This window comes from Drosophila gunungcola, assembly GCF_025200985.1.
Source record: "Drosophila gunungcola strain Sukarami chromosome 2R unlocalized genomic scaffold, Dgunungcola_SK_2 000015F, whole genome shotgun sequence".
NCBI classification, from domain to species: Eukaryota; Metazoa; Arthropoda; class Insecta; order Diptera; family Drosophilidae; genus Drosophila; species Drosophila gunungcola.
Window position 1 is genome coordinate 1,054,883 of NW_026453172.1, and position 12,012 is coordinate 1,066,894.

At 39.0% G+C, this 12,012-nt stretch overlaps 1 protein-coding gene and 1 long non-coding RNA gene across 14 annotated transcripts in view; both read right to left on the minus strand.

Annotated features, from left to right (window-relative positions):
* The window catches only part of LOC128256335 (nipped-B protein), a 215,936-nt gene that overhangs the window by 64,020 nt on the left and 139,904 nt on the right, over positions 1-12,012 (minus strand). The window lies entirely within an intron of this gene.
* LOC128256342 (uncharacterized) lies at positions 2,982-3,701 on the minus strand. 2 transcript variants are annotated; one of them, XR_008267746.1, is made up of 4 exons: positions 3,546-3,701; positions 3,350-3,418; positions 3,154-3,264; positions 2,988-3,075 (listed from the first exon to the last, which is right to left on the minus strand). It is a non-coding gene; the product is annotated as an uncharacterized LOC128256342 (long non-coding RNA). The 2 variants fall into 2 exon arrangements; XR_008267745.1 differs by having other exon boundaries at positions 2,982-3,264.

Consider the following 12,012-nt stretch of genomic DNA (forward strand, 5'->3'; position numbering starts at 1 on the left):
ACTCTGATACAATGGCTAAAGATCCAATTACCATGCCTGAGCTTGGCCATAATTCGTCCTACCTAACTTTCGTCTGGTACCGCCAAGCAATGCCTCTTCTGCTGGGTGGTGTCACTGATGTTCTTTGTTGAGTTGGAACCAGCTAGAAACCACAAAGACTTTTATGATATTCGACATGTGGTCGCCTAAGTTGAACCGCAGTTCCAGAGAAAAGGACAATTAAGGTGTTTCCGGTGTCAAGAACTCAGGCATTCTAAAAACTTTTGCCAAAGTATGTCAGACACTTGAGAAAAGTCCGGCTACGATAGAAGAGCAGTTTAAATGCGTAAACTGTGGCTCATAGTGCTTCCTCCCGCCGATGACCAGCATATTAAGAGGCGATTGAAAAACGTAAGCCCGATTTAAAGCGTGTCCTTAAACCTGCTTTGCCCCCGGCTGATGAGGCTTGGTTTACCTTGCGTCCTTCTGTATCATCAAGTCAGCCCTTGCCAGCGCGTGATTCGCGTCAAAATGTATTGCCTCACTTAGCCAGCCAAACCTTGAAACTACTAACCACCTGCCCAGGATAGGCAAGGTATTTCACCTTGGTGTAACATTGGAACGTCGCCTTTGTTGGAAGGGTCAAAACTGGACAGAATTTAGCCTAAAGGGCAATTGTCCTTCCGATGTTAAATTGGGGAATAACTTGCTGGGGCACGGATTGTGATGTATCTCTTAAAAGCATATCAAAGGCGCTCAGGGGAATATTGGGGGTGAAGTGGCACAGTTATGTCCAAAATCGCCTGTTGTTTCAGGACACGGTATTACCGACGGTAACGGATACGATTTTTAGCTATTCAAATCGATACAGAGAACGCTTGCTTAATCAAGTCGTCTGGCTAACCATTGCACACTGGTTAGGCTTGTATGGAGCCGCGGCCATAAATATTTCCCGTTGAGATATCGTTATGAAAAAAATATTGAGAATATAGAGTAAAAAAATTGGCTACATCGGAAGACTCTATCCTATAGCTCACATAGCACCTTAGTATGGCTTATATGGCGATGGTGCGCAAAGATACTTCCAGTGAAGTTACTGTGCTAAAATTTCATTATTACCATCCAAGATATGTATATTTAAATTATCTTCATTATAAATTTGTGAAAGTGTATCTCCTCTCCCCCTCTCCACAAGCTTTTCGAAATATAAACAAATGAGGTTCTCTAGTTCTTTCAATGTATTTAAATCATAAAAAACAAAAACAAAATCATTTAGATTTTAATTTCAGTACAAAAAACAACAAAAAAAACAAAATTGAACAAATATCTTCTAATAAATCAAATGTAGAGAAAAACAATCTTGATTTGTCTTTCTTTGGTAGTTTTCTTTGACTTGTTATAAAAGGATATGAACGCAACAGAAGTGTATTAATTAAATCTGTATTTGTCAGTATGCGAGACATCTTCCGAGTATGTTGCAGCCGGCACTTCATTATTTCTTTGTTGTTCGACTCCGCAGCTTCTTCTGAGAGCTCTCCAACTGACAGCGATTGTGCTCTAAAGTGCTCGATTACTTTCGCACCATGAATTAAAATTTTATGCACTGTTGGTGAAAGATAGTACCATGGATATATTTTTATCAACTTCTTAGCAGTATCCAACGCATAGCTTTCAAATTTTGTAGCATTAATGGAATATAGTGATGATAAGGCTTGCAATATCGTTGCGCATCGAGTTATTACTTCTTCATCAATGCCTGTAATATCAGATGCCACACTCGGGTTGCCAAAAAATGTCTTGGCTGTATTTCCATCGTTGGAAGTTCCTCTGCCTCCGTCTCTTGGCTTATCCACAATTATTCCCATTTTATTGCGAAACTCCGCGAGTACTCGTTCTTTTCTTTGCTGGATATTAAGCTTTTGTTCTGCTGATATTTTTTGCCACATTTTTGTTTCCAACTTATATGAAATGTGCAAAAAGTACTCAAAAAAGCGTATGTAAGAATGAAGTGGCGATAAGCCAAATTCAAAATACTTTTTATTAACATTTTGGGGGGACATTTTTCCAAATCGTTCATTTCGGTGGGTTTCGCACCGCAAATAAAGCATTTCATAGACGACGTGTTGCTTAACGCGTTGTACACTTTACCATCCACCATAGTAAGGTGCAGGTCATGATTTATTAATAAAAATTTTGTATCGGGAATTTGAAATACGGTTGGCATTAAGGTATGTATTTTATTTTTGGCTGTGTTCTTTTTAAATTGAAGTCTGATTGACCTACAATAGCGTGTAGATGATGGTCTAGGATTTTTCCATATTATTTTGGAGTTACTTTCAGTTATTAGCTGGGACGTACGATGTTAAAAATAGACTTCTATCATCGTCATTACAGTTTGAAAACTTTTGCTTGAATTCACTGTGCCCAGTACTGCCATCAAATTCCCATTTTCCAATTCATTTTAATGTGTCCTCTGTGCCATCAAGACAATTTTCAATTACAGTTTTTTGGAGCTGTAAAATACTTAAAGCTGTGTTGTCTAGTAGACTCTGCAGCTCGACTTCTGCATATGTTTCAGCTACTGTTATGTCTTTCGGATATCTTGAATTCTTTAATTTGAGAATTTTCTCATAACTTGGCAATATATTGCATGGGGCTTTACTATTTATGAATTCACGAATGAGCAAGTATTGGTGTTTCGTGATTCCAGTTTCCATTGAAAGCGATAAAACCTTTTCAATATTTGGTTCGGATGACTTTAGGATCGGTGGAAAATCGGATGAGCGCAAAACAAAAGCTGCAGACTCATCATGTGTTTCTAGTAGGACTAGCCGACGACGTTTTGTCCTTTTTGAGGACTCGGCAAAATCAATTTTAGGTCGTCCACGTTCAGCACTTGAAACCCTTCGATGAGGAGGCTCAATTATAATTGTTTCAATAGTGTTCAGCCAATTAGAGTGATATTGAACAATTAAACTCTTAATACGCTAATGCAGTTCTTAAGTGTTATCATGTCAACTGCGTATCCCTTGTTCTTAATACCCTCTTCTACCAAAGTAGTCACTCTTCGAGTTTTATCGTCATTTTTGCCCTGTTCTGTGCACCAAAGATCAAAGATGTACATGCGTGAAAAGTCGCAGTTACAAGAAGCGTCTATAGAAAATGATAACATACAAATGAGCGAAAAAAATAATATCCAAAATTGTCTACAAACACAAATGACGAACACAAAAGAAACATCACAAAAGCAAAGGAAGAGCAGCAGACTGCGTCGCAAATTTGAACCTGAAAACAGTAAGACAGCATAAGTTTATTAATGAATACACACAAATTAGCAAGTATTAGCAGCTACACTTAACGTTTTTATTACCTTCAAACAATGACAAATACACTGATAACACTCCTAAAGGGGGGATCGGGGGGTAACATATCTAAAAGTCTATTTAAACATGAAAATGACGTTCACATAATACATAAATAAAGGATTAATAATCAAACATACACAAAAAATAACAAATCACAGACAACAGATTAATTTCACAAAAATAACTTATTAAAGTAAATACCTGAAACTTTAAAGTTAATTTTAAATAAACTAATTCGGACCTCTCTTGCAAACGTTTGACCACTTTAAAGTGCAACTTTGTTTTGACGAAATGCTAATGTAACGCCGCTGCGCTGCAAAATTGAACAAGTGTTCACGCTTTGCGTTCTATTTTTAGAAAGTCCCGTTAGATTCCCAAAAAATCCGGCTTACCATTAAGAAGCTTGGTCATTTTTAAGACAATTCGTATACTTATCGATAATTTTTGGTACTGTCGATTTTTTGAGTTTTGGCCTATGGGCGCAACCACAGTGCATTGAGTCGACGAAGTCTCTGCAGATAGCAGGATGCGTTTCTGACCCTATAAAGTAGCCGAGTCGATATAGCCATGTCGGTCTGTCCGTTTAAACGTCGAGTTTTTGGAAACTAAAAAGCTAGAGATTTGGTATTTGACATGCAGATCGAAGCCTTCAGTACTGAAATTTTCTTCCCTGCATTTTCCCTCGCGTTATGTTCGAAAAAAAGAAACAAAAATAAATCACAAAAGCTTCGTCTAGCAAAGTTCGAAAAAAAGACAAACAAAATTTTGCCGGCGCTCTGCCACTGTCGATGATCGAACTTTATATTTGTTATTCTTTTCTGTTGTATAAAAAAGATCTTTCGCTCACTCGCACTCGCGAGAACCTCTATTGTAACTTGAAAACTCATTTAATGGCTCTAGAAGAGTTTAAATAAATTTGAGTGGGGTACTCTCAATTTAAAACCGAAGGTGTCCACAAGTTTTGTTCTCGTTTGTCCGACTTATTATTGGAAATTAAATTGCCGTATCGGCAGTCTTGATTTGCACGAACATTTTGGCGCCCCCAGTGTGGAAATTTTGGACATTTGGATATTTTCGTCGGACCCATTTCGTTGGAGCCGTTGGATTTTTGGTTGGAGCCATATCGTTAGAGGCAAATTGGTTTGAGAGTGAGAATGTCCTAGAACATAATTAGTTTGCATCAAACAATTAAGGTAAAAATTTAATAAAAAATATATTACCGCTAATTCGCAAGTACCAGCAAAAAGTGTCACAGGAAATAAATTACCGTATCTTTGGTAATCGTCTTCTCTTTGTGCCAGTTCCGTTTTGCTGTGGCTGCATACATAATTGTACACAGTTATTTAAACCCCTTGACCGCAGCTAAGCCCAGTTTATCAAAAAAATTGAGTGATTTGCATAGTAGTTTTTCACTCATTGTTTGCATTGCGCTCGTCTAATTGGAAGTCACTCTTATGTTCGAACTACATGGAGCCCTTTTTAAGTGATTTGGTTTGGAGTGACAGTGGAACATTGTGGATATGTAATAACAGCTCTGCGCATTAATTAAAAATTATATTGAATAATCATTTAATTGGAGATCACTTAAACTGAGTTCGACTTGTTTCAGTGATTTAATTCGGAGTTACAGTGGAACATTTTGCAGAATTAAAACTTTGTGAAAAAATTATAAATGATTTTGGATAACACTGCGCTCATTTAATTGGACATCATCAAACTGAGTGCGATTTGTTTCAGTGATTTATTTCGGAGTTACTGTGATACATTTGCCAGAATTAAAACGTTGTGAAATAATTAAAATGTATTTTTTTTTATAACACTTCACTTATTTAATTGGAGATCACTCATATGGAGTTCAATTGTTTTGAGTGATTTGGTTCAGAGTTACAGTGGAACATTTCAACAATTATAGCTTTGAAAAATATTTAAATCAATTTTTTGGTAAATTTCTTAAAAATGTCTGAACGTCGTGGAGCTTCTGACAGCAATACTTCTATTGTAGAAGAAGCTGATTCAGAAAATATTATGAGAAAATTGGATTCAGTTTAAAAGTATATAAATCGTATTGCTAAAGCCGTGCAAAATAAAAAGAACTCTGTACAGTTGGATTGTCGTTTGAGTATTTTAGATACGTATATAGATCGTGCGTTTTCGTTACAACAGCAAATTGAGGATGTCGATCCGGAATTGTCACCGCGATCTGAACTTGCATTGTTGTTGTCTAAACGAATCAGTGTTAAATACAACTGTATCAAATACAAGGCATCTGCCTCGAATGCAGTTGCGCATGTTTGGGCAAAAACTTTATTGGATTATTTTCGAGCATAATTGATAGTGACCCATCCCTATGCAACGTTCAAAAGTTTAATCATTTATTATGTTGCTTAGAGAGCGAAGCGCTAGGTACTGTTAAAGCCTTTCAGGTGACGGATCAGAATTATGCGAAGGCTCTTGCTGCTCTAAAGCAGGTCTATGACAACGAGTGCCTTTTATTTTTTGATGGCATATCTCGACTTTTTGAGATACAGGCTACCCAAAGTCCATCTGCAAGCGCATTGCGGTCGCTTATTGATACAGTATCGGCAATATATGAGTCCTTATTGTCTGTTGGCGACGAAAAAGTTATTGCAAACGCACTATTAATTCACAATGTCATGTCAATGTTGATGGAAAGACTCACTCTAGTTGGGAAGAGAATTTAGATTATCAAAAAATTCCGGAATGGTCTGAGTGTGTTACAGCCCTTAGTAAGAGATTTTAGCACTTGTCGGCTGAAGAGGCTACAAGTGGACGCTCAAAAGGTCGCCAAGGACAACAAGATACTAGAAACAAGCATGTTGGCAAAACTTCACTGGCAGTATCACAAACAATTAGAGCCTCTGAAACAGACAAATGTTTGTTCTGCAGGTCTAATGATCATTTTATCGCGACATGTCCATCATTCTCAGCTGCTTCTGTCATAACTTCTTTTTTAATTTGTCAAAGGGGTCCCACTTTGTATAAATTGTTTGAGAAAAGGGCATAATGTATCCGCCTGCAAGGCAGTTCACTGCAGAGTAAGCTCAAAGCCCCACAATACATTGTTACAGCGAAGCAAACATACAACAAAATTTAGATCCGGCGGCAACCCATCTAGGGGGCAAGCTGCAGATCATTAACCTTTCGTCGTTGAATCATGCAAGCGCCCTCGATGCACAGCAAGTTGTTTTGGCGACAGCAGTTGTAGATATTAAAGGTGGCTCCTGTCAGATTCAGCCAGCCAGGGTACTTTTGGATTTAGGTTCCCAGGTCAATTTTATAACAGACGAGTTGGAGAGAGGTCTTCAGTTAAACAGGATTCGAAAAGAAATTAATTTGTTCGGAATTGGAAAATCTAGCTTATCTGGTGCAAACAACAATTAGTTCTCGCATTAATAAATATGAAATGGTTGTTGACTTTTATCACCCAGAAAAAGGAGTTTCAATTAAATCTCTTAACATTCCTTCAAATCTACCGCTTGCTGATCCAGCTTTTCACAAGCCACAAAACGTAGATCTGCTGCTTGGAGCAGATGCGTTTTTTGATCTTTTGAAAGATGGCAAAATTAAACAAGATAATAACCTACTTTGCAAAACACTGTTTTTGGTTGGGTGGTGTCAGGGCGGTGTAAATCAAAACAACCCCAAAGGACTGAAGCGTGTTTTATGGTGAGCATAGTTGAGGAGTCTGGTCCACTTGAAAAACTAGTTAAAAGATTCTGGGAGTTGGAACAAGTTCAAAATATCGCTTAATGACCTTCTTATGGTAGGACCAACAATACAGCCATGCTTATATTCCACTCTCCTTAGGTTTCGTTGTCGCAAATACGCACTTGTTGTAGACATAGCGTTGACGAGGCGCAACGAATTTTTCAATTAATTGTATGGAGAAGAGATGCTGCCAGCCCCTTAAAAACTTATCGCCTAAATACTGTTACGTATGAAACGTAAGATGCTTAAAATTTCTTAGCGAGACCCATTTGCAATCTCATCCTCAAGGTGCAAGATGTCTTGGCACGGACTTCTACGTCGATGATCTCCTCACCGGAGCGGACACAGAGCAGGAAATGACTGTTCTGCATCGCGAGCTAATTGAGATCCTGGAACCAGCGGGCTTTGTCAAGATCTCAAGACTCTTGGATTCACATGGAATCCACAGACTGACGTTTTCAAGTACACAAATCAGGTGGTTACAAAAAGATCAATCTTGTCCTTTATCGCCACACTTTTTGATCCTTTGGGTTTGTTATGCCCAATAATACCAAATAGAAAATATTTCTGCAAGAGGCTTGGTTTTTGAGTCTGAACTGGTATGACCCTGTGCCCCAAGACTTTGAAAAGAAGTGGAACCTAGTAAAAAACGACTATGCATTCTTGGAAAAATTGGTTATTCCAAGATTTGTTGGAACACGCAAACAAGCAGTGTTTCACATTCATGGGTTTTCTGATGCTTCTATAGGGAATATGGGTGTTGCCTTTACGTTAGAGTGGTTGAGCCAAGTGGGGTGTCGGTGCAGTTGCTAACAGCAAAATCTAGGATTGCCCCATTAAAAACAAAGACGGTGCCCAGACTAGAGCTATGTGCAGCGCATGTGTTGGCAAAGCTGTGTTAAGAAGTTCGCAACATCACTACCTTTCCAGTCGATAGGGTTGTTCTTTGGTCCGATTCTGAAGTAATTCTTCACCGGATACAAACTCATCCGTCTCAGCTTGCTACATTTGCCTCTAATCGAATTGCTGATATACAAGACGTTAAGTCATCAGCTGTTTGGCGACATGTGCCAACCAAGGAAAAGCCGAGTGTTGGCCAATAAATTCTCATTTTCAGCTATCAGAAACAGACGCAACTCTATAAACTAAAAAGGCACGCGTTGTTCTCATCGCGGCCGATTTTGAACTAAAACCGATTTGAAATATTGTAGAAAGGTCATCGTCGTATCTGAAAGTAGTTCGCATTATAAATGTATCGATTTATCAACCGAAGGAAAAAGATATCTTGGAATTCAATTTGTCCGTCAGCGGACGAGCTTGGAACAGCGTTTCTTAAAGTAGTTGAAGCTATTTCAAAAGACAGCATTTGTTAAAGAAATTGTATAACTAGGGAAATCCGCTAATATCCGTGCTGGAATTCAAATTAAATCCGTTTCTATCAGTTGAACAGTTTGGAACGTCGTCATACTCTTTGTTGCGAGTAGGTGGTCGTCTTCTACATGCCTCATTGCTCACAACGCTAAATTCCCCTTTTTAATGCCTAAAAATGGCAAATCTGTGACCCTATACTTAAGACACTTACAGACAACCAACTGTTACGCGGGTTCACGGTCGTTGGTTGGCCTTCTCAGTCAAGTGGTTTGGCTTATAAACGCACGTCGCGAGTGCAGTACCATTGTACAGCAGTGCGTTCATTGTTTTCACTATAAACCGAAACTTCTATCACAGATAATGGGTAATTTACCAAGAGATCGATTGCATGGAAATAGACCCTTTGAAGTAAGCGGAGTGGATCTCTTTGGGCCTGTTAAAGTCTCACTTGGAATTCGGGGAAAGATTTGACGTCTAATACATTTACTTTATTTCGTGGTCCTGTTGTCAAACTTTATTGCGACAATGCCACGAATTTTGTGGGAGCTGCTCGAATCCTGAAGGAGCTTTTGGAACCTTTAGACACCAACGACCAGAGCATCATGCGTATGCTGCGGCCCACCGATTCACAATCGAATTCATCCCTCCCAGAGCGCCACATATAGGCGGCCTTTGGAAGGCGGCCTTAAAATCGGCCAAGCATCTTCTTCTCAAGGCTATGGGCAGCGCTATTCTGAAGGAGGACGAGCTCCGTCCTAAATTCGAGACCTCTCATCGTAGACAGTGGCAGTCCCAACGAAAGAGAGAGGTTGTCACGCAAGCTCATTTGCTAGTAGGCACAACGCAAGCAACGCTGCAGAGATGGCAGCTAGTCTCAGCAATCAAACAGCGGTTTTGGAGCGACTGGTCGCGGGACAATCTTCTAAACCTACAGCAGCGAGGGAAATGGACCAAAGGCGTGGAAAATCTTCAGATCGGAACAGTGGTGGCAATCCACGAAGACAACGTCCCTTCCCAGCTATTGGACGCTGGGCAATTAAATTTGGGTTAAAAGCCCTCATCGCGAAAATTGGTTTTAGAGTGAGAATGCCCTATTACAAAATTAGTTGGCATCAAACAAATAAGGTAAAAACTTAATAAAAAATATATTACCGCTAATTCGCAAGTACCAGCAAAAAGTGTCACAGGAAAAAAATTACCGTGTCTTTGGTAATCGTCTTCTCTTTGTGCCAGTTTCGTTTTGCTGTGGCTGCATACATAATTGTACACAGTTATTTAAACCCCTTGACCGCAGCTAAGCCCAGCTTATTTACATCAAAAAAATTGACTGATTTGCATGATAGTAATTCACGTCGTGGATCTTCTGACAGCAATACATCTATTGTAGAAGAAGCTGATTCAGAAAATATTATGAGAAATTATGAAAATTGGATTCAGTTAAAATGCATATAAATCGTATTGCTAAAGCCGTGCAAAATAAAAAGAACTCTGTACAGTTGGATTGTCGTTTGAGTATTTTAGATACGTATATAGATCGTGCGTTTTCGTTATAACTGCAAATTGAGGATGTCGATCCGGAATTGTCATTTCGATCTGAACTTGCATTGTTATTGTCTAAACGAACTAGTGTTAAATACAACTGTATCGAATACAAGGCACCTGCCTCGAATGCAGTTGCCCAAGTTTGGTGGTAATTATTCTGAATTCAAAAACTTTATTGGATTATTTTCGAGCATAATTGATAGTGACCCATCCCTATGCAACGTTGAAAAATTTAATCATTTATTATGTTGCTTAGAGAGCGAAAAGCTTGGTACTGTTAAAGCCTTTCAGGTGACGGATCAGAATTATGCGAAGGCTCTTGCTGCTCTAAAGCAGGTCTATGACAACGAGTGCCTTTTATTTTTTGATGGCATATCTCGACTTTTTGAGATACAGGCTACCCAAAGTCCATCTGCAAGCGCATTGCGGTCGCTTATTGATACAGTATCGGCAATATATGAGTCCTTATTGTCTGTTGGCGACGAAAAAGTTATTGCAAACGCACTATTAATTCACAATGTCATGTCAATGTTGATGGAAAGACTCACTCTAGTTGGGAAGAGAATTTAGATTATCAAAAAATTCCGGAATGGTCTGAGTGTGTTACAGCCCTTAGTAAGAGATTTTAGCATTTGTCGGCTGAAGAGGCTACAAGTGGACGCTCAAAAGGTCGCCAAGGACAACATGTTGGCAAAACTTCACTGGCAGTATCACAAACAATTAGAGCCTCTGAAACAGACAAATGTTTGTTCTGCAGGTCTAATGATCATTTTATCGCGACATGTCCATCATTTTCAGCTGCTTCTGTCATAACTTCTTTTTTAATTTGTCACTTTGTATAAATTGTTTGAGAAAAGGGCATAATGTATCCGCCTGCAAGGCAGTTCACTGCAGAGTAAGTTCAAAGCCCCACAATACATTGTTACATCGCTGTACTGCTGAAGCAAACATACAACAAAAATTAACCTTTCGTCGTTGAATCATGCAAGCGCCCACGATGCACAGCAAGTTGTTTTGGCGACAGCAGTTGTAGCTAGGGTATTTTTGGATTTAGGTTCCCAGGTTAATTTTATAACAGACGAGTTGGAGAGAGGTCTTCAGTTAAATAGGATTCGAAAAGAAATTAATTTGTTCGGAATTGGAAAATCTAGCTTATCTGGTGCAAACAACAATTAGTTCTCGCATTAATAAATATGAAATGGTTGTTGACTTTTATCACCCAGAAAAAGGAGTTTCAATTAAATCTCTTAACATTCCTCCAAATCTACCGCTTGCTGATCCAGCTTTTCACAAGCCACAAAACGTAGATCTGCTGCTTGGAGCAGATGCGTTTTTTGATCTTTTGAAAGATGGCAAAATTAAACAAGATAATAACCTACTTTGCAAAACACTGTTTTTGGTTGGGTGGTGTCAGGGCGGTGTAAATCAAAACAACCCCAAAGGACTAAGCGTGTTCTATGGTGAGCATAGTTGAGGAGTCTGGTCCACTTGAAAAACTAGTTAAAAGATTCTGGGAGTTGGAACAAGTTCAAAATGTTTCAGGTGACAAACTATATACCCCAGAAGAAATGCTTTGTGAGAAAATCTTTCGCGAAACGATTGTTCGTTTACCCTCAGGTCGATTGCAAAGTATCCTTTAAATCTAGCCCAACGTGTCTCGGATCATCGTTTGAAATGGCAAGAAGGCGTTTTTTTATCGTTAGAGGGACGATTAACTAAAAATCCGAGCACACAGTTAATGTTTAATCAATTTATGGAAGATTATTTGGCTCTCGGACTTATGACTGCAATCGAGGGTTCAATTCCGAATAATTGCGCTGGAAATTTGGACATTTTGGTTGGACCCATTTCGTTGGAGCCGTTGGAGTTTTCGTTGGAGCCATATCGTTAGAGGCATCTTGGAAAATTTGGTTGGAGTCAATTTTTGGACGCTGGGCAATTAAATTTGGATTAAAAGCCCTCATCGCGAAAATTGGTTTGAGAGTGAGAATGCCCTATTACAAAATTAGTTGGCATCAAACAAATC